This window comes from Hemitrygon akajei, chromosome 7 (genome assembly GCF_048418815.1).
Source record: "Hemitrygon akajei chromosome 7, sHemAka1.3, whole genome shotgun sequence".
In the NCBI taxonomy this organism is placed as follows: domain Eukaryota; kingdom Metazoa; phylum Chordata; class Chondrichthyes; order Myliobatiformes; family Dasyatidae; genus Hemitrygon; species Hemitrygon akajei.
In genome coordinates, this window is record NC_133130.1 from 69192419 (window position 1) to 69219130 (window position 26712).

General features: G+C 44.7%; 1 long non-coding RNA gene across 1 annotated transcript in view; it reads right to left on the reverse strand.

The window, feature by feature from the left end:
* Positions 1–4811: 4811 nt before the first annotated feature.
* Positions 4812–26712, reverse strand: part of LOC140730007 (uncharacterized) — a 100104-nt gene continuing 78203 nt past the window's right edge. The window contains exon 3 of the long non-coding RNA XR_012099474.1: positions 4812–5161. This is a non-coding gene — a long non-coding RNA (uncharacterized lncRNA). The remainder of the gene's footprint in view (positions 5162–26712) is intronic.

Here is a 26712-nt window from a genome sequence, read left to right on the forward strand (position 1 = left end):
ACTGGCACCAGTGTAAATAAAGTCTGAGTCAACAGCAAGCTGACAGAAGTCAAGTTCTTATCAGGAGCCAAGATCCTCCCATTTCCTAAGGCATCCTGCCCTCTATTTCAGAAAAGAGCTAATGAAAGCCATTCCATTTAGAGGGCTATTATTACCAAGTACTTGAGTAAATAATTGCCTCAGAGCCATTCAAAACGCACCAGAAAATCCATCAAAGTACATCAGATGTCAGTGTTGGCTTATTTTAAATGAGTACTGTACTATTAATAATGAAGGCTCTTTTTTCTCTAAAATAAAAGCTGTAAAGCCAGGCTCAATACAAGTAGTAAAGGCTTAAATAGAAAAGATAAAGAACACAGGGAATTGTGAGGCCCTGAAATCTATTTGCTTCAGAAAAGATACACCAAAATGGCATGGAGCAAGCCCCATGATTTGTGCTGGTCTCATACAAAATGTATGTGCTTCCCCCTCCCCCACATGAAATAATTATAGCATTTAACCACCGCCAATCAAACTACTTTTCCCATTAGTGCGCAGAAGTAGACAGTTATTTCACCAAGGCAATGCAGCAGCTGAAACAGATTGAAACCTTGTCTGCACTTATAAAGTGGCAATGCTCACTGCTGGAAGTCATTGTGTATCTTGGGGCGTGACTGTAATAGGCTAATGGGTAGATTATGCTCAAGAGAGAGATTCTAGCTCTCTGAATTAGGGGCACCAACTTGTTCAAGACCTGTACGCCATCAGCAGCAAACACTAAAGGTCAGATTCAGGCACATCTAATCGTTCTGTTCTTTGGGCACAATTTAATTCCAGAGATATTCCACTACTTACAGAGCCATGGAGCTGATGCACTTCATAATTGGCACCTCAGCATAATCCCATTCATTTACAGTATTTGTAGGTTCAGAATCAGTTTTCTTGTCACTAATACATCATGAAATGTGTTGGTTTGTGGCAGCAGGACAGTGCATGCAAAGCATAAAAATGACTATAAATTGCAATAACTGATGAACTAACATTCTATGAACTGATGAACAGTTTAGGTTCACATATCCACTCACAAGCCACACATGCAGTTGATGGCCCCCTGAACATTAAGGAGTCTGATTATCTGTGAAGTACTGTACCTGAGGAACAGGAGATGGATTCAACTTGCCTTGAATAGAGCGCTTCTACCAGGTCACAAATGCAACATAGTGCTAGAACCTAGGCGTGAGATTTACATGTACTGCCTCCATCTGCAATGACCTGGGGAGATGGGAGGGGGTGAGAGGTAATAGGTTCAGGGCTACTGTGACCTTCACTGCCAAACGCACAGTGGTTATGACCCAAATGGTCTGAAGTTAGATAAATCACCTGAACCAGGTAGATTACATCCCAGGGAGGGAGCTGAAGAGATTGTGAAGGCATTATTAATGATCATTGAAGAATCACTCAACTTCACTCACCCCATCAATGAACTGTCCCCACAACCTATGGACTCACTTCATTTCATGTTCTCAATATTTATTGCTTATTTATTTATTGTTATGATTATTTTTTCCCTTTTTGTGTTGGCACAGTTTTTTTGCCTTTTGCACATTGTTTGGGAGTGGTCTTTCTTTGATTCCATTGTGTTTCCCTAATGCCTGCAAGAAAATGAAGCTCAGGGTTCATATGGTGACATATACGAGGGGTGATTGATAAGTTTGTGGCCTAAGGTGGAAGGAGTCAATTTTAGAAAACCTAGCACATTTATTTTTCAACATAGTTCCCTCCTACATTTACACACTTAGTCACACCAGTGGTCGTGGAGCATATGGATCTTGGATCTCCAGAAAGCCTCCACAGCAGGAGTGATTGATAAGTTTGTGGCCTAAGGCAGAAGGAGATGAGTTATACAGCTCTCATTACATGCACATGCAGTTCAACTCTGAGTGATTATGCAGAAAGTTTGAAGTTAATAACTCATCTCCTTCTACCTCGGGCCACAAACTTATCAATCACCCCTGCTGTGGACACTTTCTGGAGGTCCAAGATCCGTATGCTCCACGACCACTGGACTAAGTGTGTCAATGTAGGAGCGGACTATGTTGAAAAATAAATGTGCTAGATTTTCTAAAACTGACTCCTTCTACCTTAGGCCAGGAACTTATCAATCACCCCTCGTATGCAATTTGATAACAAATTTACTTTGAACTTTGAGTATCACTAGATTCTGGAATGGTTCCAGAAGACTGGAAAATTGCAAATGTCAGTCCATACTTTAAAAAGGGAGGGATGCAGAAAAAAGGAAATGATAAGCCAGTTAGCCTGACTTTAGTGTTTGTGAAGATGTTGAAGTCAATTATTAAGGATGATGTTTTAGAGTACTTGGAAGCACATGATAAAATAAGGCAAAGTCAGCATGGTTTCCTTCAGGGAAATTTTACCTGACAAATCTGTTGGAATTCTTTGAGGAAATATCAGGCAGGATAAACAATGGAGAGTCAGTGGATGTAGTTTACTTGGATTTTGGAATGCCTTTGACAAGGTGCCCCACATGAGGCTGCTTATCAAGATAAGAGCCCATGGTGTTACAAGAAAGATACTAGTATAGATAGAAGGTTCACTGACAGACAGGAGAGAAAGAGTGGGAAAAAGGGGGCCTTTTCTAGTTGGCTGCTGGTGACTAGTGATGTTCCTCAGGGGTCGGAATTAGGACCGCTTATTTTCACATTACATGTCAATGATTGGATGATGGAATTGATAGCTTTGTGGCCAAGTTTGTGGATGATACGGAGATAGGTGGAGGGACAGATAAAGTTAAAGAAGCAGGGAGTTTGCAGAAGGAGACTTAGCTAGCTTGGAAGAATTGTCAAAGAAGTAGCAGATCTATTTATTTACTTACTATTGTGATATGGCACAGTATAGGCTCCTCCAGCCTTCAAAATATAGTGTAGGAAAGTGTGTTGTCATGCATTTTAGTAGAAGGAATAAAGGTGTAGGGAGAAAATTTAAAAATCCGAGGTTCAAAGGGATTTGGGAGTCCTTGTGCAGGATTCCCTAAAGGGTAACTTGTAGGTTGAATCAATGGTAAGGAAGGCAGATGCAACATTAGCATTCATTTTGAGAGGACTAGAGTATAAGAGCAAGTATGAAATGCTGAAACTTATAAGGCACTGGTCAGTTCACACTTTGAATGTTGTGAGCAGTTTTGGCCCCCTTATCTAAGAAAAGATATGCTGGCAATGGAGGTGTGCAGAGGAGGTTTACAAGAATGATTAAGGGAATTAAAGGGTTACCATATGAAGAGTGTTTGATGGTTCTCTGCCTGTATTCTCTAGAGTTTAGAAGAATGGGGGGTGGAATCTCACTGAAACTTAACAAATATTGAAAGGCCTAGATAGAGTGGATGTGGAGAGAATGTTTTCTATAGTGGATGAGTCTCGGACTAAAGGGTATAGCCTGAGAATAGAGGAATGTCCTTTTAGAACAAATATGAGGTGGAATTTCTTTATCCAGAGGGTGGTAAGTCTGTGGAATTCAAAGACAAAGAAGGCTTTGTAGGTGAAGTCATTGGATATTGGGTTGTGAGAGTGTGGAGCGAGTTGTCAGTGCAAGAGGTGCATGTGAGCTCAGTTTCAACGTTTAAGAGAAGTTTGGATAGGTACATGGATGGTGCGGGAATGGAGGGCTGTGCTCCCTGTGCAGGTTGATGGGAAAAGGCAGTTTAAATAGCTTGGCATGGATTAGATGGGCCAAAGGGCCTGTTTCTGCGATGTACTATTCTATGGCTCTATGACTCTATATATTTAAAGCAGAGGTTGCTAGGTTATTAGTTAATCAGGGTGTAAATGTTTACGGGCAGAAAGTAGGACAAAAGGGTTGAGAGGATTAATAAATCAGCCAGGATGGAATGGCAGAGCAGACTTGATGGACGGAATGGTCTAATTCTGCTCTGATGTTTTATGGTCACACCAGGTTTGGGGGTGGGAGCGGAATGAAGATATGCTGTGGAGGAAACTTTACTTCAGCACAGTCAGTAAAATGAAATAAATTCTCCTTGAACTCTTGCAAAGTCTCACTGAATCTGCATCAGTGAAATCTGTGTCCTGAGAATGAACAAGGAAATAAATGATCTCTTTAGGTAGTGCACGGGGGAGTTAGATGCTTGCACTAAGATAAATGCATTTAGGCATATAACATGGTTAAGCAAAGCATCACATGAGCATTGCTGGAGGATTGACATCACCAGGTATGCATCTGTTTTACATCCACACAACATTATTCAATGTTTCGAGTATTCCAGGACAATTTATGATGAAAACTGTGCGTGGATTATTTATTTATTTATTTATTGGGATATAGCATGGAATAGGACTTTCTGTCCTTTGGAGCCACACCGCCCAATTTAACCCTCGCCTACTCAGGGGAGAATTTACAATGACCAATTAACTTACTAACTGGTACATCTTTGGACTGTGGGAGGAAACTGGAGCACCCAGAGGAAACCCATGCATTCCCTGAGGAGGACGTACAGACTCCTTACAAGTGACATTGGAACTGAACTCCGAACTCTGACACTCCGAGTGGAACTGAATCCGAACTCTGACACTCCGAGTGGAATTGAACTCTGAACTCTGACACCCCGAGTGGTTAAGGTGATGCTGTCACAGCTACACTAGCATGACACCCAAATTAGGACCCATATGGAAAAAAGGAATAGAGTAGAAAGAACAAAATCAGCTCATTTTGCTGCTATTGATTTATTCGCTCTTGGCCAATATGTATCACTCAATAAATGTCACGACAACAGATCATCTGGTCACTTTCTCTTTGCTGTTTTTGAGTTTGCCTGGCCAGATTGTCTGCTGCCCTTCTAATGTAACAACAATGACTGCAATTTAGAAGTATTTCAGCGGCTGTAAAGCACTCTGAAGCATCCAAAGATGATGAAAAGTGCAGTGGAAACGCATCTATCCTTTTATTTCCTTTTTATTTCTTGACATTGATATAAAGTGTACTTTTTATCAGTTTGCTATTGCACCCCTTCTGTGGTCAGCAAACGTAATGTGTTCTTGTGATTCTAGGAAGTATTTCTCCATTCCTGTTCTGTGTGCTATGGTACAGTCATACGTGCTGTATTTCAGTGCTCTTGCTTAATTCAGGAAGTATCTTCCAGACTTCTCCCAACCTGCTGTGGAGAGATTTGAATTCAAGGTTATTAATCCAGGCCTTTGGACTTTCAGCTGCTATGCCACATTACCCTTTTGCACCAGCCAAAACACTTTTCAAAGACATTAACAATTATAGAAAGCAATGAGAATTTGTGAAGCTGCAACAGTAACCAGTAGAAAGTCTACAGCTAACCCATTAGCAGTGCCAGTTATAGGTTCTCCCTGTGTTCAGCTGAGTGAAGTTAATGGGATGTGGCAGGGAAGGGACAGAGCATTCTTTGGAACACTGATCTCCAAGATAGTAACACACACACCGTGATTGATGTCATTTTCTACACACTTCCTAAAACTGTTCACTAGACAACTTGTTCAATCTGACATCCGTCAGTTAATTTGTTTCACTAATATGCAGACAAATTTTGGAGGTTTAAGTGTCAAAATAAAAATGAGTTCTAATCTTTCAAGTTTTGCAACTAGTCTGTAAATGCACCGCCACTTCTCGGTCCACTGAAGTTGCTAATTCCTGTTGTGAATACCAGGAAACTTACAGTATTTCATTAAAGGTATAAGTGGAAAACTGAAGATGGGGGAAAGATGAATAAAAATCCATAAATTACAGGAATGGTGCTGAAATAGCATTTATATTTAATGATTACTGTATCTGTAATTAACAGGGCATGAATAGGTGGTACAAATGTGAATCATTCTCAGCACTTCACAGGATACCACAGAGACTAATGGCCAAAATTATAGGCAGTTAAGTAGCTCTTCTAACATATTTCGAAATGCAGCAGAGTTGTGCTGCAATAATAATTGTCAAGAAGTCAAACTTTAAATTGATCAAGAGCACTTTAACTACCAGTCCAACAATAGAATTTAACCTGCAGGTCAATGACATACCATCACTCCCACTAATGTCAACCCACCCAGTCAAATTTTCAAAAATTGGGTCATCAAGATAGGTTAGAATATGCTACTCAAAAGCAAATTCATGAAAGGCAAGTAGACCATTAGGAGAAAAAATTTACCATTGCTCCTCAGAACTCTCTTCAATACGTACAGTTGGCTTGAGAACAACCACACTCAAATTGCAACAGCAAATTTACTGTAGCTGATATCAATAAGAAATGCTTTCCAGCTTAGATGTGAGATTTTGTCTAAGCCTTTAAGATAGGTGGTTTTTGGATCACCTGCACAATACGATTACTTATGTCAGGCTACTATCTATTGATTACACCTCAGTGTTTAACACAATCATCCCTACAGTTCTGATCAGAAAGCTCCAAAACCTAGGCCTCCGTACCTCCCTCTGCAACTGGGTCGTCAAATTCCTCACCGGAAGACCATAGTATGAGCAGATTGGAAATAACATTTCAACCTGGCTGACCATCAACGCTGGTACACCTCAAGGATGTGTATGCTTAGCCCACTGCTCTACTGTCTCTACACCCATGACTATGTGGCTCGGCACAGCATAAACACCATCTATAAATCTGCTGATGACACAACTATTGTTGACAGAGTTTCAGATGGTGACAAGGACGTGTACAGGAGTGAGATAGATCAGCTGGTTGAGTGGTGCCGCAGCAACAACCTTGCGCTCAATGTCAGTGAGACCAAAGAATTGAACGTGGACTTCAGAAAGGGTAAGACGAGGACACCAGTCCTCATTGAGGGATCAGAAATGGAAAGGGTGAGCAAACTCAAATTTCTGGCTGTCAGTATCCTTGAGGATCTATCCTGGGCCCCGCATATTGATGTAATTGCAAAGAAAGCATGACAGCTTTCATTAGGAGTTTGAGGAGACTTAGTATGTCACTAAAGACTCTCAAATTTCTACAGATATACCATGGAGAACATTTTAACTGGCTGCACCACCATCTGGTATGGGGGGGGGGGGGAGGTGGTCTACTGCAGAGGGTTGAAATAAGCTGCAGTAAATTGTAAACTCAGTCAGCTCCACCTTAGGCACTTGCTTCCCAGCATTAATGATATCTTCAAAAGTACAATGCCGCAAAAGGGCGGCGTCCATCATTAAGGACCCACATCACCCAGGACAGGCACTCTGCTCACTACCAGCATCAGGGAGGAGGTACAGGAGCCTGAAAGCACACACTTAATGTTTGAAGAATAGCTTCTTCCCCTTTGCGATCCAATTACTGAGTGGATATTGAATCCATGAACATTATCTCACTACTTTTTTAAAATCTTTTAACTTATTTTATATATATTACAGTAAAAAGGTGTGTGTATATATATATATATATACTTACTGTAATTTACAGTTTTTATTATTAGATATTGCAATGTACCACTGCCACATAGTAACATATTAAACATGATTCTAATTCTGATGTAAAGAAACATTGCCCAAGAATTCAACATGACCTCTTATTGCAATTATAAGTTACGGTGCACCCTCAGGATGCACACAGATTGCAGGATTGAAACTCAGCAGGAAGCGGGTCATCGGCCTTGTAAATTGTACAGTGGGCTACCATCCCTTTTACAGCTCCAGAGACTGCTCACTGTACCACCAATTTGGGTCACTTGCCTCCTCTAGAGATGGGTTAAGATAGTGCTCTGAGGCCAAGAGATGTAATCGCCCACCTCCCAGCTCTACAGAATGTGGAAAGATCTGCCCGCTTTTTCCAAAGAGATGAGAGTAGCCATTCCTGGGTTACGACTTGAGAAGTCAGACAGCATCGAATTTTTGCTGTTTCTGGGTGAGAGCCTATTGCAGACATGTGGTACTTGAGCAACACACACACACTGGGCTGGAGGAATGCAGCAAGTCAGTTAGCATCTAAGAAGGGGAAACAAGCATTCGGCATTTTGGGGCAAGACCTACCATCATCAGGACTGGAAAGAAAAGGGTATGATTTGGTACTTGATTTATGTACATGATAAGCACTTATTTACCAATATAGCACCAGCTTTCCCTTCTCTGCAAGCCAAAATTTGTCAGCTTCACCTCCAAGAAACTGGGATGCAGCTGCCATGTGTCTGACAATCTGAAGATAGCTCTTTGTGAGCATGTCAGTGGGAAAACTCCTGTTCCTACAAGTCGGGAACCAGCTTTTCTGAGTAAGCATCCAAGTATGAAATTTACTTTTTCAGAATAGAATGTGGTTATCCCTATTTCAGGGTTGAATCTCACCACTGAGAATTCGTGACCACCCACTTTGAAGTACAATTCACCCTTCCACACCTGACATATTTTCACATCATTCTAGTATGGTTTGGTTTTTGGAACATAAATTTGGGAATTAGAACAATTTTGCCCGGGAGTGATCATAAAAGGGTACTCCCAGAGCAATCATACCCTCAGAGCGGTCACTGGATTGGGACATACTAAGGTAAGTCGGATGCTTGTCTTCAAACCTTCAGAGCTACTGATGAATATTGCACCAACCACTGTCCTTACACCCCTCCCCAACTCCTATCTTTCCATTCTAATCTGACTAACAATATACTAATCTTGGTTTGTCCCATTGATATCACTCCGGACCACCCATTCTATCCCATCTCTTGAACCCATCCTGACTGGTCAAGGTCCATGACCTCCCTCTCTCCCACCAACCAGCCAAGGACCAAGATGGAGGCCTTGATCCCCACTCTAACCAGTTGCTGCAGAATCTCCCCTAATTCCAGTCTTGCTTTCAGATCCTTGATCCCCTTGATTCCTGGATGTTTTTCGCGCACACCCAACATTTATTCCCCCATTCAGGCTGTCACCTCTCCTCTTCCCCTGCCCAAATCCAACCCTCAGACTCAGAATCTTGCTTTGATCGCTGACAGCTACAGTACCCAAGCTCAAGGCTTCAGATGCCATTGAAATCTGCAATAACCAAGGTAGGCATTAGCTTGCCATTTCTGCAACCACTGAGCACATCACCATGGTGCAGAACAACTTCTGGGCCATTTAGCTTACTACATAACGCACTGGAAATTAGTTACTGTAAAGCAGGATTACATGCTTAATGTAAATCTATCAGTTCAATGTGTTACTCTGAGTAACATATTGGTTAGGAATCTGTAGATCTTTCAGACGAAAATGTCATTTTATTCTCTTGAGAGAAGCCAATCAAATTCTAACTGTGCCTGAATAAACAACTATTCTCTGCTCTCTATGTACAGCAACCAGTTGTGATTTGACTTGTTCATTTCTGGAGTTACAGGGAAAACACCACAGCATACCAAGCACTTCCCCAGGTCCAGGGATACAACATCAAGGAGGAAGGCAATTGGGCACAGTTTCCAACTTCGTGTATGGGCTTTTAGGACCCTTTTGCAGAGACTTGCAGCAAGTGACCCACTAGTGTCTTTGAAGGCTACAGAATGGAAGACAAGATCCAAATGTCAAACTTAAAGGTGATAGACCCTGATAAATTTCTCTGATTTACTTTTATTTCCATAGTATCATAAAAAAAAGTATAGTTTAAATTCACTGAGCAAAACAAACCACCTGGATATGCTAACAATTGTCAAAAATGGCTTCTTTCAGAATTACAAGTAATATTAATTTTAATAATATTTCATTGCTGTCACTGAATACAGTGGTTTTTCAGTCATTGTGATTCAAAGAGCCTTGGTTTGATTTTAATTGGTACCCAACAGTCTTTACTTGACAAACCTCATTCATTTCAGACCATGATACATTGAAGCAGTATTAGGCCATTTGGCCCATCAAGTCTGCTCTGCTATTACATCATGGCTGATTTATTATTCCTGACTCCCTTCTCTTTCCTTCTCCCCATAGCCTTACTAATCAAGAACCTACCAACCTCGCTTTGGATATACCCAACGACTTGGCCCCCACTGCTGTCGGAGGCAATGAATTCCAGAGATACACTACTCTCTGGCTAAAGAAATTCCTTTTCACCTCTGTTCTAAAGGACATCCCTCTAATCTAAGGCTGTGCTCTCTGCTCCTAGACTCCCCTATGAGACGAAACATCCTCTCCACGTTCACTCACTCTATCTAGGCCTTTCAATTTTCGATAGGTTTCATTGAGATCCTCCTCGTTCTTCTAAACACCAGCAAGTACAGGCCCAGAGCCTTCAAACACTACTCATACATTAACCCTTTCATTCCCAGGATCATTCTTGTGAAGCTCCTCTTCAATAAGGAATGCAGAACAATTCTCCAAGTGCTGTCTGACCAATTTCTTATTTCCAGTGGAATATGCCAGTTGACAACAACTTACCACTAATCAGCACTGAATCCCTTGTAAAACTCTAAGATTGGCCAGAAGTTCAGAACTGTTATCTGTGCTGTTCAAACATACTTATCTTAAAAATTGTTTCATTGTAGTCTGTCATAATTTTATAGCTGTTTGTTTGGGCTTCTGCCAATGTGCAATTTACACAAAGGTTTTTGTATTGAGTAATCAACAGGAGTCAAAAGCATTGTCAACAGTTACTTTTGACAGAAGTTAGGCGCTCACTTTACTTAACTGTGGATTTGGTAAAGCAAGAAAAATTGACTCAAGTACTTTTAATTCTCATTTTTCACTAAAAATGTCAAAAGATTGATGCCTTCCTGCATCTGCTGTTGTCAAATGGGATCATAAGCAAGTATTTCAAATTACTTCATAGACGTTAAATTGCAGAACAGTTGTTTGTGATATTATTTCAGAAAATTGGGTGTTTAGTCTGTAGCACAAGACAACAGGAAGTTTTGAAAAAGGCAGGGAGAAGACAAGATGAATCAAAATGTCTAGACATGGCTCTCAAATAGAAATTATAGGGGAAGATGGCTGGACAGCTCCAAGATTTTGTGGAAAAGGGAGGAACATCATTCACCCCAAAATGATGGTGTGTACTGTATCCACTTTCCTTTATTCTGCTGATGGATAAATGATCACAAAGAAAAATATTTAGTTAAAAACCAAGTTGGAACTTTTAATGTAATATGCAGAATTACTTGATAGGTAGCTGGGCCAAATAATTTGCTGCGTGAAGAATCGATTCCAGGTGCTTGGTAGACAACAAAAAAAGTCCGTAGGAAACAGTCCGTAGAACGTCAGTAGGGAACAATCTACTGTATCTTGGGTGGTGTGCACCTATTCAACTTTGGGAATATACATAGAATAAATTGAATTAAGTCACATTTTACAACTCTGTAAGATGTAGTCAAAATGGGTCAGAAACTGAGATAATGCTAAAACAGAACGCATTTGACCACCAAGCCATTTTTATCGTTTTATCTCATTGTGACTCTAGGTGGGTACTTGTACACCTGGCCTGCAAAGACAGCAGTCAGTCTGCAGTGTCCTCACCCGAAGGCCAACAGTTATTTTCCTTATTGTTCTTCAGAGCTCTGTGCAGGAAATCCAGAAATGCTTTAGTTTAATCCTCCATTCCTCTTAGACTAAACTACCCATTGGATTGACTTTTCTTTCAGTTTGTTTCCACCAAATATAAACACATCATGGAGCTAAATGTACAATCTTGCATGATTTGTTCTTCATTATAAATATGTGACTTTTAAAACTGCAGTTACTTGTGACTGGCAAATATTACACATTGAAGTTGTAATGCAGTCCAATGTGGAAATATGGCACAACTGAGAGAAGTGCTAATCTCAGCCATACACTTAAAGTAACATCCATGGAACAAATATTATGCAGCTTAATTACAAGTATAAGACTGTAGGTCCACTGACTTTGAGGTAATTCGCCTGTTATCTGGATAGGGGTTCCAATGTAGAGTTATGGGGAAGCAGCACTGCAGAGAGAGTGAAGAACCTGTCATGGTCCGGTCCATTGACTCTTTGTTTCAGTTAATTTCCTTTTCTCCGTGTTCCACTGGGCTCCTTGATTAGGGCACCCGATCCTTATTCAAACGGGTCAGCATAAAGCCGTCGGCTTACGTCCACTTGCTGCTGGCTCGTCACCTCAGCAGTGCAGCTCTGCTGTTCCTGGTTGCCGAGAATGAGTCGAGAGCCTGCCATTCACAGTTCCTGGCTCAAGTCGAGAGTTTGCCATCCACTGTTCCTGGTTGCCGAGAATGAGTCGAGAGCCTGCCATTCACAATTCCTGGCTCAAGTTGAGAGTTTGCCATTCACAGTTCCTGGCTCAAGTCGAGAGCCTGCCATTCACAATTCCTGGCTCAAGTTGAGAGTTTGCCATCCACTGTTCCTGGGTCAAGTCGAGAGCCTGCCATTCACAATTCCTGGCTCAAGTTGAGAGTTTGCCATCCACTGTTCCTGGGTCAAGTCGAGAGCCTGCCATTCACAGTTCCTGGCTCAAGTTGAGAGTTTGCCATCCACTGTTCCTGGGTCAAGTCGAGAGCCTGCCATTCACAGTTCCTGGCTCAAGTTGAGAGTTTGCCATCCACTGTTCCTGGGTCAAGTCGAGAGCCTGCCGTCCAGCAGAGTTTTGTTGGCCATTTGCCACTTCATGTGCTACCCAGAGTCGAGATACGAATGGACTATCGTCGTTTCCCTTTGTTGTTTTGTGTCCAGCTGAGTTTTGCCGGCTGTTTGCCACTGCTCCGAGCCGCGATAAGAATTGTCTGTCGTTGTTTGTTTTAGTCATCTCGTTCCTAGCTGAGTAGGTCTGGCCGTTTGCCACTACTCTGAGTGGGAATTCTGTCTCTTTGTGTCCAGCTAAGTAATTGCCGGCCGTATGCCACTTCATGAGCTGCTCCGTGTCTAGAAGTGTGTTGTCTGTTGTTGTTTGGTTTAGTCGTCTCGTTTTCCAGCTGAGTAGGTTCAGCTGTTTGCTGCTACTCAGAGTTGGGTATTCTGTCTCTCCGAGTCCCAGTCCAAGTCAAGGCTCCGAGTATCAGTCCCAGTCAAGGTTCTGTGACCAGTCCCAGTCAAAGTTCTGTGTCCAGTCAAGGTTCTGTGTTCAGTCAAGGATCTCTGTCCAGTCAAGGTTCTGTGTCCAGTCAAGGTTCTGTGCCCAGTCAAGGTTTTGTGTTCAGTCAAGGTTCTGTGTCCAGTCAAGGTTCTGTGGCCAGTCCCAGTCAAGGTTCTGTGTCCAGTCAAGGTTCTGTGCCCAGTCAAGGTTTTGTGTCCAGTCAACGTTCTGTGTCCAGTCAACGTTCTGTCTCCAGTCAACGTTCTGTGTCCAGTCAACGTTCTGTGTTCATTCAAGGTTCTGTGTTCAGTAAACGTTCTGTGTCCAGTCAACGTTCTGTGTCCAGTCAAGGTTCTTGCCCAGTCAAGGTTTTGTGTCCAGTCAAGGTTCTGTGTCCAGTCAACGTTCTGTGTTCATTCAAGGTTCTGTGTTCAGTCAAGGTTCTGTGTTCAGTCAACGTTCTGTGTCCAGTCAAGGTTCTGTGTCAAGTCCCAGACAAGGTTCTGTGTCCAGTCAACGTTCTGTCTCCAGTCAAGGTTCTGTGTCCAGTCCCAGTCAAGGTTCTGTGTCCAGTCAACGTTCTGTGTTCAGTCAAGGTTCTGTGTTCCTTCAAGGTTCTGTGTTCATTCAAGGTTCTGTGTTCATTCAAGGTTCTGTGTCCAGTCAAGGTTTTGTGTTCAGTCAACATTCTGTGTTCAGTCAAGGTTCTGTGTCCAGTCAACTTTCTGTGTCCAGTCAACGTTCTGTGTCCAGTCAACGTTCTGTGTCCAGTCAACTTTCTGTGTCCAGTCAACGTTCTGTGTCCAGTCAACGTTCTGTGTTCAGTCAACGTTCTGTGTTCATTCAAGGTTCTGTGTCCAGTCAAGGTTCTGTGTCCAGTCAAGGTTTTGTGTTCAGTCAAGGTTCTGTGTCCAGTTAAGGTTCTGTGTCCAGTCAAGGTTTTGTGTTCAGTCAAGGTTCTGTGTCCAGTCAAGGTTCTGTGTCCAGTCAAGGTTCTGTGTCCAGTCAAGGTTTTGTGTTCAGTCAAGGTTCTGTGTCCAGTCAAGGTTCTGTGTCCAGTCAAGGTTTTGTGTCCAGTCAAGGTTCTGTGTCCAGTCCCAGTCAAGGTTCTGTGTCCAGTCCCAGTCAAGGTTCTGAGTCCAGTCAAGGTTCTGAGTCCAGTCAAGGTTCTGTGTCCAGTCCCAGTCAAGGTTCTGTGTCCAGTCAAGGTTCTGTGTCCAGTCCCAGTCAAGGTTCTGTGTCCAGTCAAGGTTTTGTGTTCAGTCAAGGTTCTGTGTCCAGTCCCAGTCAAGGTTCTCTGTTCAGTCAAGGTTCTGTGTCCAGTCCCAGTCAAGGTTCTGTGTCCAGTCAAGGTTTTGTGTTCAGTCAAGGTTCTGTGTCCAGTCCCAGTCAAGGTTCTGTGTTCAGTCAAGGTTCTGTGTTCAGTCAAGGTTCTGTGTCCAGTCAAGGTTCTGTGTCCAGTCCGAGTCAAGGTTCTGTGTTCAGTCAAGGTTCTGTGCCCAGTCAAGGTTCTGTGTTCAGTCAAGGTTTTGTGTTCAGTCAAGGTTTTGTGTCCAGTCAAGGTTCTGTGCCCAGTCAAGGTTCTGTGTCCAGTCAAGGTTTTGTGTTCAGTCAAGGTTTTGTGTTCAGCCAAAGTTTTGTGTCCAGTCAAGGTTCTGTGTCCAGTCAAGGTTCTGTGCCCAGTCAAGGTTCTGTGTCCAGTCAAGGTTTTGTGTTCAGTCAAGGTTCTGTGTTCAGTCAAGGTTCTGTGTCCAGTCCCAGTCAAGGTTCTGTGCCCAGTCAAGGTTTTGTGTTCAGTCAAGGTTCTGTGCCCAGTCAAGGTTCTGTGTTCAGTCAAGGTTTTGTGTTCAGTCAAGGTTTTGTGTCCAGTCAAGGTTCTGTGCCCAGTCAAGGTTCTGTGTCCAGTCAAGGTTTTGTGTTCAGTCAAGGTTTTGTGTTCAGCCAAAGTTTTGTGTCCAGTCAAGGTTCTGTGTCCAGTCAAGGTTCTGTGCCCAGTCAAGGTTCTGTGTCCAGTCAAGGTTTTGTGTTCAGTCAAGGTTTTGTGTTCAGTCAAGGTTCTGTGTCCAGTCCCAGTCAAGGTTCTGTGCCCAGTCAAGGTTCTGTGTCCAGTCAAGGTTCTGTGTTCAGTCAAGGTTCTGTGTCCAGTTAAGGTTCTGTGTCCAGTCAAGGTTTTGTGTTCAGTCAAGGTTCTGTGTCCAGTCAAGGTTCTGTGTCCAGTCAAGGTTCTGTGTCCAGTCAAGGTTTTGTGTTCAGTCAAGGTTCTGTGTCCAGTCAAGGTTCTGTGTCCAGTCAAGGTTTTGTGTCCAGTCAAGGTTCTGTGTCCAGTCCCAGTCAAGGTTCTGTGTCCAGTCCCAGTCAAGGTTCTGAGTCCAGTCAAGGTTCTGAGTCCAGTCAAGGTTCTGTGTCCAGTCCCAGTCAAGGTTCTGTGTCCAGTCAAGGTTCTGTGTCCAGTCCCAGTCAAGGTTCTGTGTCCAGTCAAGGTTTTGTGTTCAGTCAAGGTTCTGTGTCCAGTCCCAGTCAAGGTTCTGTGTTCAGTCAAGGTTCTGTGTCCAGTCCCAGTCAAGGTTCTGTGTCCAGTCAAGGTTTTGTGTTCAGTCAAGGTTCTGTGTCCAGTCCCAGTCAAGGTTCTGTGTTCAGTCAAGGTTCTGTGTTCAGTCAAGGTTCTGTGTCCAGTCAAGGTTCTGTGTCCAGTCCGAGTCAAGGTTTTGTGTTCAGTCAAGGTTCTGTGTCCAGTTAAGGTTCTGTGTTCAGTCAAGGTTTTGTGTTCAGTCAAGGTTTTGTGTTCAGTCAAGGTTTTGTGTCCAGTCAAGGTTCTGTGCCCAGTCAAGGTTCTGTGTCCAGTCAAGGTTTTGTGTTCAGTCAAGGTTTTGTGTTCAGCCAAAGTTTTGTGTCCAGTCAAGGTTCTGTGACCAGTCAAGGTTCTGTGCCCAGTCAAGGTTCTGTGTCCAGTCAAGGTTTTGTGTTCAGTCAAGGTTCTGTGTTCAGTCAAGGTTCTGTGTCCAGTCAAGGTTTTGTGTAGAGTCAAGGTTTTGTGTTCAGTCAAGGTTCTGTGTCCAGTCCCAGTCAAGGTTCTGTGCCCAGTCAAGGTTCTGTGTCCAGTCCCAGTCAAGGTTCTGTGCCCAGTCAAGGTTTTGTGTCCAGTCAAGGTTCTGTGTTCAGTCAAGGTTCTGTGTCCAGTCAAGGTTTTGTGTTCAGTCAAGGTTCTGTGTTCAGCCAAGGTACTGTGTCCAGTCCCATTCAAGGTTCTGTGTCCAGTCCCAGTCAAGGTTCTGTGCCCAGTCAAGGTTTTGTGTCCAGTCAACGTTGTGTTCAGTCAAGGTTTTGTGTTCAGTCAAGGTTTTGTGTTCAGTCAAGGTTCTGTGTCCAGTCCCAGTCAAGGTTCTGTGTCCAGTCCCAGTCAAGGTTCTGTGTCCAGTCAACGTTCTGTGTCCAGTCAACGTTCTGTGTCCAGTCAATGTTCTGTGTTCAGTCAAGGTTCTGTGTCCAGTCAAGGTTTTGTGTTCAGTCAAGGTTCTGTGCCCAGTCAAGGTTCTGTGTTCAGTCAAGGTTTTGTGTTCAGTCAAGGTTTTGTGTTCAGTCAAGGTTTTGTGTCCAGTCAAGGTTCTGAGTCCAGTCAAGGTTCTGAGTCCAGTCAAGGTTTTGTGTTCAGTCAAGGTTTTGTGTTCAGCCAAGGTTTTGTGTCCAGTCAAGGTTCTGTGACCAGTCAAAGTTCTGTGCCCAGTCAAGGTTCTGTGTCCAGTCAAGGTTTTGTGTTCAGTCAAGGTTCTGTGTTCAGTCAAGGTTCTGTGTCCAGTCAAGGTTTTGTGTTCAGTCAAGGTTTTGTGTTCAGTCAAGGTTCTGTGTCCAGTCCCAGTCAAGGTTCTGTGTCCAGTCCCAGTCAAGGTTCTGTGCCCAGTCAAGGTTTTGTGTCCAGTCAAGGATCTGTGTCCAGTCAAGCTTCTGTGTCCAGTCAAGCTTCTGTGTTCAGTCAAGGTTCTGTATTCAGTCAAGGTTCTGTGTCCAGTCAAGGTTTTGTGTTCAGTCAAGGTTCTGTGTTCAGTCAAGGTTCTGTGTCCAGTCCCAGTCAAGGTTCTGTGTCCAGTCCCAGTCAAGGTTCTGTGCCCAGTCAAGGTTTTGTGTCCTGTCAACGTTGTGTTCAGTCAAGGTTTTGTGTTCAGTCAAGGTTCTGTGTCCAGTCCCAGTCAAGGTTCTGTGTCCAGTCCCAGTCAAGGTTCTGTGTCCAGTCAACGTTCTGTGTCCAGTCAACGTTCTGTGTCCAGTCAATGTTCTGTGTTCAGTCAAGGTTCTGTGTCCAGTCAAGGTTTTGTGTTCAGTCAAGGTTCTGGGCCCAGTCAAGGTTCTGTGTTCAGTCAAGGTTTTGTGTTCAGTCAAGGTTTTGTGTTCAGTCAAGGTTTTGTGTCCAGTCAAGGTTCTGTGCCCAGTCAAGGTTCTGTGTCCAGTCAAGGTTTTGTGTTCAGTCAAGGTTTTGTGTTCAGTCAAGGTTTTGTGTCCAGTCAAGGTTCTGTGCCCAGTCAAGGTTCTGTGTCCAGTCAAGGTTTTGTGTTCAGTCAAGGTTTTGTGTCCAGTCAAGGTTCTGTGTTCAGTCAAGGTTCTGTGCCCAGTCAAGGTTCTGTGTCCAGTCAAGGTTTTGTGTTCAGTCAAGGTTCTGTGCCCAGTCAAGGTTCTGTGTTCAGTCAAGGTTTTGTGTTCAGTCAAGGTTTTGTGTTCAGTCAAGGTTTTGTGTTCAGTCAAGGTTCTGTGCCCAGTCAAGGTTCTGTGTCCAGTCAAGGTTTTGTGTTCAGTCAAGGTTTTGTGTCCAGTCAAGGTTCTGTGACCAGTCAAAGTTCTGTGCCCAGTCAAGGTTCTGTGTCCAGTCAAGGTTTTGTGTTCAGTCAAGGTTCTGTGTTCAGTCAAGGTTCTGTGTCCAGTCAAGGTTTTGTGTTCAGTCAAGGTTTTGTGTTCAGTCAAGGTTCTGTGTCCAGTCCCAGTCAAGGTTCTGTGTCCAGTCCCAGTCAAGGTTCTGTGCCCAGTCAAGGTTTTGTGTCCAGTCAAGGATCTGTGTCCAGTCCCAGTCAAGGTTCTGTGTTCAGTCAAGATTCTGTATTCAGTCAAGGTTCTGTGTCCAGTCAATGTTTTGTGTTCAGTCAAGGTTCTGTGTTCAGTCAAGGTTCTGTGTCCAGTCCCAGTCAAGGTTCTGTGTCCAGTCCCAGTCAAGGTTCTGTGCCCAGTCAAGGTTTTGTGTCCTGTCAACGTTGTGTTCAGTCAAGGTTTTGTGTTCAGTCAAGGTTCTGTGTCCAGTCAAGGTTCTGTGTCCAGTCAACGTTCTGTGTTCATTCAAGGTTCTGTGTTCAGTCAACGTTCTGTGTCCAGTCAAGGTTCTGTGTCCAGTCAAGGTTCTTGCCCAGTCAAGGTTTTGTGTCCAGTCAAGGTTCTGTGTCCAGTCCCAGTCAAGGTTCTGTGTCCAGTCAACGTTCTGTGTCCAGTCAAGGTTCTGTGTCCTGTCAAGGTTCTGTGTCCAGTCAACGTTCTGTGTCCAGTCAACGTTCTGTGTTCATTCAAGGTTCTGTGTCCAGTCAAGGTTCTGTGTTCAGTCAAGGTTCTGTGTCCAGTCCCAGTCAAGGTTCTGTGTCCAGTCCCAGTCAAGGTTCTGTGCCCAGTCAAGGTTTTGTGTCCTGTCAACGTTGTGTTCAGTCAAGGTTTTGTGTTCAGTCAAGGTTCTGTGTCCAGTCAAGGTTCTGTGTCCAGTCAACGTTCTGTGTTCATTCAAGGTTCTGTGTTCAGTCAACGTTCTGTGTCCAGTCAAGGTTCTGTGTCCAGTCAAGGTTCTTGCCCAGTCAAGGTTTTGTGTCCAGTCAAGGTTCTGTGTTCAGTCAAGGTTCTGTGTTCATTCAAGGTTCTGTGTTCAGTCAAGGTTCTGTGTTCAGTCAACGTTCTGTGTCCAGTCAAGGTTCTGTGTCCTGTCAAGGTTCTGTGTTCAGTCCCAGTCAAGGTTCTGTGTCCAGTCCCAGTCAAGGTTCTGTGCCCAGTCAAGGTTTTGTGTCCAGTCAAGGATCTGTGTCCAGTCAAGGTTCTGTGTTCAGTCAAGGTTCTGTATTCAGTCAAGGTTCTGTGTCCAGTCAAGGTTTTGTGTTCAGTCAAGGTTCTGTGTTCAGTCAAGGTTCTGTGTCCAGTCCCAGTCAAGGTTCTGTGTCCAGTCCCAGTCAAGGTTCTGTGCCCAGTCAAGGTTTTGTGTCCTGTCAACGTTGTGTTCAGTCAAGGTTTTGTGTTCAGTCAAGGTTCTGTGTCCAGTCAAGGTTCTGTGTCCAGTCAACGTTCTGTGTTCATTCAAGGTTCTGTGTTCAGTCAACGTTCTGTGTCCAGTCAAGGTTCTGTGTCCAGTCAAGGTTCTTGCCCAGTCAAGGTTTTGTGTCCAGTCAAGGTTCTGTGTTCAGTCAAGGTTCTGTGTTCATTCAAGGTTCTGTGTTCAGTCAAGGTTCTGTGTTCAGTCAACGTTCTGTGTCCAGTCAAGGTTCTGTGTCCTGTCAAGGTTATGTGTCCAGTCCCAGTCAAGGTTCTGTGTCCAGTCAACGTTCTGTGTCCAGTCAAGGTTCTGTGTCCTGTCAAGGTTCTGTGTCCAGTCAACGTTTTGTGTTCAGATAAGGTTTTGTGTTCAGCCAAGGTTTTGTGCCCAGTCAAGGTTCTGTGTCCAGTCAAGGTTTTGTGTTCAGTCAAGGTTCTGTGTTCAGTCAAGGTTCTGTGTCCAGTCAAGGTTTTGTGTTCAGTCAAGGTTTTGTGTTCAGTCAAGGTTCTGTGTCCAGTCCCAGTCAAGTTTCTGTGTCCAGTCCCAGTCAAGGTTCTGTGCCCAGTCAAGGTTCTGTGCCCAGTCAAGGTTTTGTGTCCAGTCAAGGTTCTGTGTCCAGTCAAGGTTCTGTGTTCAGTCAAGGTTCTGTGTTCAGTCAAGGTTCTGTGTTCAGTCAAGGTTCTGTGTCCAGTCCCAGTCAAGGTTCTGTGTCCAGTCCCAGTCAAGGTTCTGTGTCCAGTCCCAGTCAAGGTTCTGTGTCCAGTCAAGGTTCTGTGTCCAGTCAAGGTTTTGTGTTCAGTCAACGTTCTGTGTCCAGTCAACGTTCTGTGTTCAGTCAAGGTTCTGTGTCCAGTCAACGTTCTGTGTCCAGTCAACGTTCTGTGTTCAGTCAACGTTCTGTGTTCATTCAAGGTTCTGTGTCCAGTCAAGGTTCTGTGTCCAGTCCCAGTCAAGGTTCTGTGTCCAGTCCCAGTCAAGGTTCTGTGTCCAGTCAAGGTTTTGTGTTCAGTCAAGGTTAGGTGTCCAGTCCCAGTCAAGGTTCTGTGTCCAGTCCCAGTCAAGGTTCTGTGTCCAGTCAAGGTTTTGTGTTCAGTCAAGGTTCTGTGACCAGTCCCAGTCAAGGTTCTGTGTTCAGTCCCAGTCAAGGTTCTGTGTCCAGTCCCAGTCAAGGTTCTGTGCCCAGTCAAGGTTTTGTGTCCAGTCAAGGATCTGTGTCCAGTCAAGGTTCTGTGTTCAGTCAAGGTTCTGTATTCAGTCAAGGTTCTGTGTCCAGTCAAGGTTTTGTGTTCAGTCAAGGTTCTGTGTTCAGTCAAGGTTCTGTGTCCAGTCCCAGTCAAGGTTCTGTGTCCAGTCCCAGTCAAGGTTCTGTGCCCAGTCAAGGTTTTGTGTCCTGTCAACGTTGTGTTCAGTCAAGGTTTTGTGTTCAGTCAAGGTTCTGTGTCCAGTCAAGGTTCTGTGTCCAGTCAACGTTCTGTGTTCATTCAAGGTTCTGTGTTCAGTCAACGTTCTGTGTCCAGTCAAGGTTCTGTGTCCAGTCAAGGTTCTTGCCCAGTCAAGGTTTTGTGTCCAGTCAAGGTTCTGTGTTCAGTCAAGGTTCTGTGTTCATTCAAGGTTCTGTGTTCAGTCAAGGTTCTGTGTTCAGTCAACGTTCTGTGTCCAGTCAAGGTTCTGTGTCCTGTCAAGGTTCTGTGTCCAGTCCCAGTCAAGGTTCTGTGTCCAGTCAACGTTCTGTGTCCAGTCAAGGTTCTGTGTCCTGTCAAGGTTCTGTGTCCAGTCAACGTTCTGTGTTCAGTCAAGGTTCTGTGTTCATTCAAGGTTCTGTGTCCAGTCAAGGTTCTGTGTCCAGTCAAGGTTTTGTGTTCAGTCAAGGTTCTGTGTCCAGTCAAGGTTCTGTGTCCAGTCAAGGTTTTGTGTTCAGTCAACGTTCTGTGTCCAGTCAACGTTCTGTGTTCAGTCAAGGTTCTGTGTTCATTCAAGGTTCTGTGTCCAGTCAAGGTTCTGTGTCCAGTCCCAGTCAAGGTTCTGTGTCCAGTCAAGGTTCTGTGTCCAGTCCCAGTCAAGGTTCTGTGTCCAGTCAAGGTTTTGTGTTCAGTCAAGGTTCGGTGTCCAGTCCCAGTCAAGGTTCTGTGTCCAGTCCCAGTCAAGGTTCTGTGTCCAGTCAAGGTTTTGTGTTCAGTCAAGGTTCTGTGACCAGTCCCAGTCAAGGTTCTGTGTTCAGTCAAGGTTCTGTGTCCAGTCAAGGTTCTGTGTCCAGTCCAAGTCAAGGTTCTGTGTCCAGTCCGAATCAAGGTTTTGTGTTCAGTCAAGGATCTGTGTCCAGTTAAGGTTCTGTGTTCAGTCAAGGTTTTGTGTTCAGTCAAGGTTTTGTGTTCAGTCAAGGTTTTGTGTCCTGTCAAGGTTCTGTGCCCAGTCAAGGTTCTGTGTCCAGTCAAGGTTTTGTGTTCAGTCAAGGTTTTGTGTTCAGCCAAGGTTTTGTGTCCAGTCATGGTTCTGTGTCCAGTCAAGGTTCTGTGTTCATTCAAGGTTCTGTGTTCAGTCAAGGTTCTGTGTTCAGTCAACGTTCTGTGTCCAGTCAAGGTTCTGTGTCCTGTCAAGGTTCTGTGTCCAGTCAAGGTTCTGTGTCCTGTCAAGGTTCTGTGTCCAGTCAAGGTTCTGTGTCCAGTCCCAGTCAAGGTTCTGTGTCCAGTCAACGTTCTGTGTCCAGTCAACGTTCTGTGTTCAGTCAAGGTTCTGTGTTCATTCAAGGTTCTGTGTCCAGTCAAGGTTCTGTGTCCAGTCAAGGTTTTGTGTCCAGTCAAGATTCTGTGTCCAGTCAAGGTTCTGTGTCCAGTCAAGGTTTTGTGTTCAGTCAACATTCTGTGTCCAGTCAACGTTCTGTGTTCAGTCAAGGTTCTGTGTCCAGTCAACGTTCTGTGTCCAGTCAACGTTCTGTGTTCAGTCAACGTTCTGTGTTCATTCAAGGTTCTGTGTCCAGTCAAGGTTCTGTGTCCAGTCCCAGTCAAGGTTCTGTGTCCAGTCAAGGTTTTGTGTTCAGTCAAGGTTCTGTGTCCAGTCCCAGTCAAGGTTCTGTGTCCAGTCCCAGTCAAGGTTCTGTGTCCAGTCAAGGTTTTGTATTCAGTCAAGGTTCTGTGTCCAGTCCCAGTCAAGGTTCTCTGTTCAGTCAAGGTTCTGTGTCCAGTCAAGGTTCTGTGTCCAGTCCCAGTCAAGGTTCTGTGTCCAGTCCCAGTCAATGTTCTGTGTTCATTCAAGGTTCTGTGTCCAGTCAAGGTTTTGTGTTCAGTCAAGGTTTTGTGTTCAGCCAAGGTTTTGTGTCCAGTCAAGGTTCTGTGACCAGTCAAGGTTCTGTGCCCAGTCAAGGTTCTGTGTCCAGTCAAGGTTTTGTGTTCAGTCAAGGTTCTGTGTTCAGTCAAGGTTCTGTGTCCAGTCAAGGTTTTGTGTTCAGTCAAGGTTTTGTGTTCAGTCAAGGTTCTGTGTCCAGTCCCAGTCAAGGTTCTGTGTCCAGTCCCAGTCAAGGTTCTGTGCCCAGTCAAGGTTTTGTGTCCAGTCAAGGTTCTGTGTCCAGTCAAGGTTCTGTGTTCAGTCAAGGTTCTGTGTTCAGTCAAGGTTCTGTGTCCAGTCAAGGTTCTGTGTTCAGTCAAGGTTCTGTGTTCAGTCAAGGTTCTGTGTCCAGTCCCAGTCAAGGTTCTGTGTCCAGTCCCAGTCAAGGTTCTGTGTCCAGTCCCAGTCAAGGTTCTGTGTCCAGTCAAGGTTTTGTGTTCAGTCAACGTTCTGTGTCCAGTCAACGTTCTGTGTTCAGTCAAGGTTCTGTGTCCAGTCAACGTTCTGTGTCCAGTCAACGTTCTGTGTTCAGTCAACGTTCTGTGTTCATTCAAGGTTCTGTGTCCAGTCAAGGTTCTGTGTCCAGTCCCAGTCAAGGTTCTGTGTCCAGTCAAGGTTTTGTGTTCAGTCAAGGTTCGGTGTCCAGTCCCAGTCAAGGTTCTGTGTCCAGTCCCAGTCAAGGTTCTGTGTCCAGTCAAGGTTTTGTGATCAGTCAAGGTTCTGTGACCAGTCCCAGTCAAGGTTCTGTGTTCAGTCAAGGTTCTGTGTCCAGTCAAGGTTCTGTGTCCAGTCCCAGTCAAGGTTCTGTGTCCAGTCCCAGTCAAGGTTCTGTGTCCAGTCCGAGTCAAGGTTTTGTGTTCAGTCAAGGATCTGTGTCCAGTTAAGGTTCTGTGTTCAGTCAAGGTTTTGTGTTCAGTCAAGGTTTTGTGTTCAGTCAATGTTTTGTGTCCTGTCAAGGTTCTGTGCCCAGTCAAGGTTCTGTGTCCAGTCAAGGTTTTGTGTTCAGTCAAGGTTTTGTGTTCAGCCAAGGTTTTGTGTCCAGTCATGGTTCTGTGTCCAGTCAAGGTTCTGTGTTCATTCAAGGTTCTGTGTTCAGTCAAGGTTCTGTGTTCAGTCAACGTTCTGTGTCCAGTCAAGGTTCTGTGTCCTGTCAAGGTTCTGTGTCCAGTCAAGGTTCTGTGTCCTGTCAAGGTTCTGTGTCCAGTCAAGGTTCTGTGTCCAGTCCCAGTCAAGGTTCTGTGTCCAGTCAACGTTCTGTGTCCAGTCAACGTTCTGTGTTCAGTCAAGGTTCTGTGTTCAGTCAAGGTTCTGTGTCCAGTCAAGGTTCTGTGTCCAGTCAAGGTTTTGTGTTCAGTTAAAGTTCTGTGTCCAGTCAAGGTTCTGTGTCCAGTCAAGGTTTTGTGTTCAGTCAATATTCTGTGTCCAGTCAACGTTCTGTGTCCAGTCAACGTTCTGTGTTCAGTCAACGTTCTGTGTTCATTCAAGGTTCTGTGTCCTGTCAAGGTTCTGTGTCCAGTCAAGGTTCTGTGTCCAGTCCCAGTCAAGGTTCTGTGTCCAGTCAACGTTCTGTGTCCAGTCAACGTTCTGTGTTCAGTCAAGGTTCTGTGTTCATTCAAGGTTCTGTGTCCAGTCAAGGTTCTGTGTCCAGTCAAGGTTTTGTGTCCAGTCAAGATTCTGTGTCCAGTCAAGGTTCTGTGTCCAGTCAAGGTTTTGTGTTCAGTCAACATTCTGTGTCCAGTCAACGTTCTGTGTTCAGTCAAGGTTCTGTGTCCAGTCAACGTTCTGTGTCCAGTCAACATTCTGTGTTCAGTCAACGTTCTGTGTTCATTCAAGGTTCTGTGTCCAGTCAAGGTTCTGTGTCCAGTCCCAGTCAAGGTTCTGTGTCCAGTCAAGGTTTTGTGTTCAGTCAAGGTTCTGTGTCCAGTCCCAGTCAAGGTTCTGTGTCCAGTCCCAGTCAAGGTTCTGTGTCCAGTCAAGGTTTTGTATTCAGTCAAGGTTCTGTGTCCAGTCCCAGTCAAGGTTCTCTGTTCAGTCAAGGTTCTGTGTCCAGTCAAGGTTCTGTGTCCAGTCCCAGTCAAGGTTCTGTGTCCAGTCCCAGTCAATGTTCTGTGTTCATTCAAGGTTCTGTGTCCAGTCAAGGTTTTGTGTTCAGTCAAGGTTTTGTGTTCAGCCAAGGTTTTGTGTCCAGTCAAGGTTCTGTGACCAGTCAAGGTTCTGTGCCCAGTCAAGGTTCTGTGTCCAGTCAAGGTTTTGTGTTCAGTCAAGGTTCTGTGTTCAGTCAAGGTTCTGTGTCCAGTCAAGGTTTTGTGTTCAGTCAAGGTTTTGTGTTCAGTCAAGGTTCTGTGTCCAGTCCCAGTCAAGGTTCTGTGTCCAGTCCCAGTCAAGGTTCTGTGCCCAGTCAAGGTTTTGTGTCCAGTCAAGGTTCTGTGTCCAGTCAAGGTTCTGTGTTCAGTCAAGGTTCTGTGTTCAGTCAAGGTTCTGTGTCCAGTCAAGGTTCTGTGTTCAGTCAAGGTTCTGTGTTCAGTCAAGGTTCTGTGTCCAGTCCCAGTCAAGGTTCTGTGTCCAGTCCCAGTCAAGGTTCTGTGTCCAGTCCCAGTCAAGGTTCTGTGTCCAGTCAAGGTTTTGTGTTCAGTCAACGTTCTGTGTCCAGTCAACGTTCTGTGTTCAGTCAAGGTTCTGTGTCCAGTCAACGTTCTGTGTCCAGTCAACGTTCTGTGTTCAGTCAACGTTCTGTGTTCATTCAAGGTTCTGTGTCCAGTCAAGGTTCTGTGTCCAGTCCCAGTCAAGGTTCTGTGTCCAGTCAAGGTTTTGTGTTCAGTCAAGGTTCGGTGTCCAGTCCCAGTCAAGGTTCTGTGTCCAGTCCCAGTCAAGGTTCTGTGTCCAGTCAAGGTTTTGTGATCAGTCAAGGTTCTGTGACCAGTCCCAGTCAAGGTTCTGTGTTCAGTCAAGGTTCTGTGTCCAGTCAAGGTTCTGTGTCCAGTCCCAGTCAAGGTTCTGTGTCCAGTCCCAGTCAAGGTTCTGTGTCCAGTCCGAGTCAAGGTTTTGTGTTCAGTCAAGGATCTGTGTCCAGTTAAGGTTCTGTGTTCAGTCAAGGTTTTGTGTTCAGTCAAGGTTTTGTGTTCAGTCAATGTTTTGTGTCCTGTCAAGGTTCTGTGCCCAGTCAAGGTTCTGTGTCCAGTCAAGGTTTTGTGTTCAGTCAAGGTTTTGTGTTCAGCCAAGGTTTTGTGTCCAGTCATGGTTCTGTGTCCAGTCAAGGTTCTGTGTTCATTCAAGGTTCTGTGTTCAGTCAAGGTTCTGTGTTCAGTCAACGTTCTGTGTCCAGTCAAGGTTCTGTGTCCTGTCAAGGTTCTGTGTCCAGTCAAGGTTCTGTGTCCTGTCAAGGTTCTGTGTCCAGTCAAGGTTCTGTGTCCAGTCCCAGTCAAGGTTCTGTGTCCAGTCAACGTTCTGTGTCCAGTCAACGTTCTGTGTTCAGTCAAGGTTCTGTGTTCATTCAAGGTTCTGTGTCCAGTCAAGGTTCTGTGTCCAGTCAAGGTTTTGTGTTCAGTTAAAGTTCTGTGTCCAGTCAAGGTTCTGTGTCCAGTCAAGGTTTTGTGTTCAGTCAATATTCTGTGTCCAGTCAACGTTCTGTGTCCAGTCAACGTTCTGTGTCCAGTCAACGTTCTGTGTTCAGTCAACGTTCTGTGTTCATTCAAGGTTCTGTGTCCAGTCAAGGTTCTGTGTCCAATCCCAGTCAAGGTTCTGTGTCCAGTCAAGGTTTTGTGTTTAGTCAAGGTTCTGTGTCCAGTCCCAGTCAAGGTTCTGTGTCCAGTCCCAGTCAAGGTTCTGTGTCCAGTCAAGGTTTTGTATTCAGTCAAGGTTCTGTGTCCAGTCCCAGTCAAGGTTCTGTGTTCAGTCAAGGTTCTGTGTCCAGTCAAGGTTCTGTGTCCAGTCCCAGTCAAGGTTCTGTGTCCAGTCCCAGTCAATGTTCTGTGTTCATTCAAGGTTCTGTGTCCAGTTAAGGTTCTGTGTTCAGTCAAGGTTTTGTGTTCAGTCAAGGTTCTGTGTCCAGTCAAGGTTCTGTGTCCAGTCAAGGTTTTGTGTTCAGTCAAGGTTTTGTGTTCAGCCAAGGTTTTGTGTCCAGTCAAGGTTCTGTGACCAGTCAAGGTTCTGTGCCCAGTCAAGGTTCTGTGTCCAGTCAAGGTTTT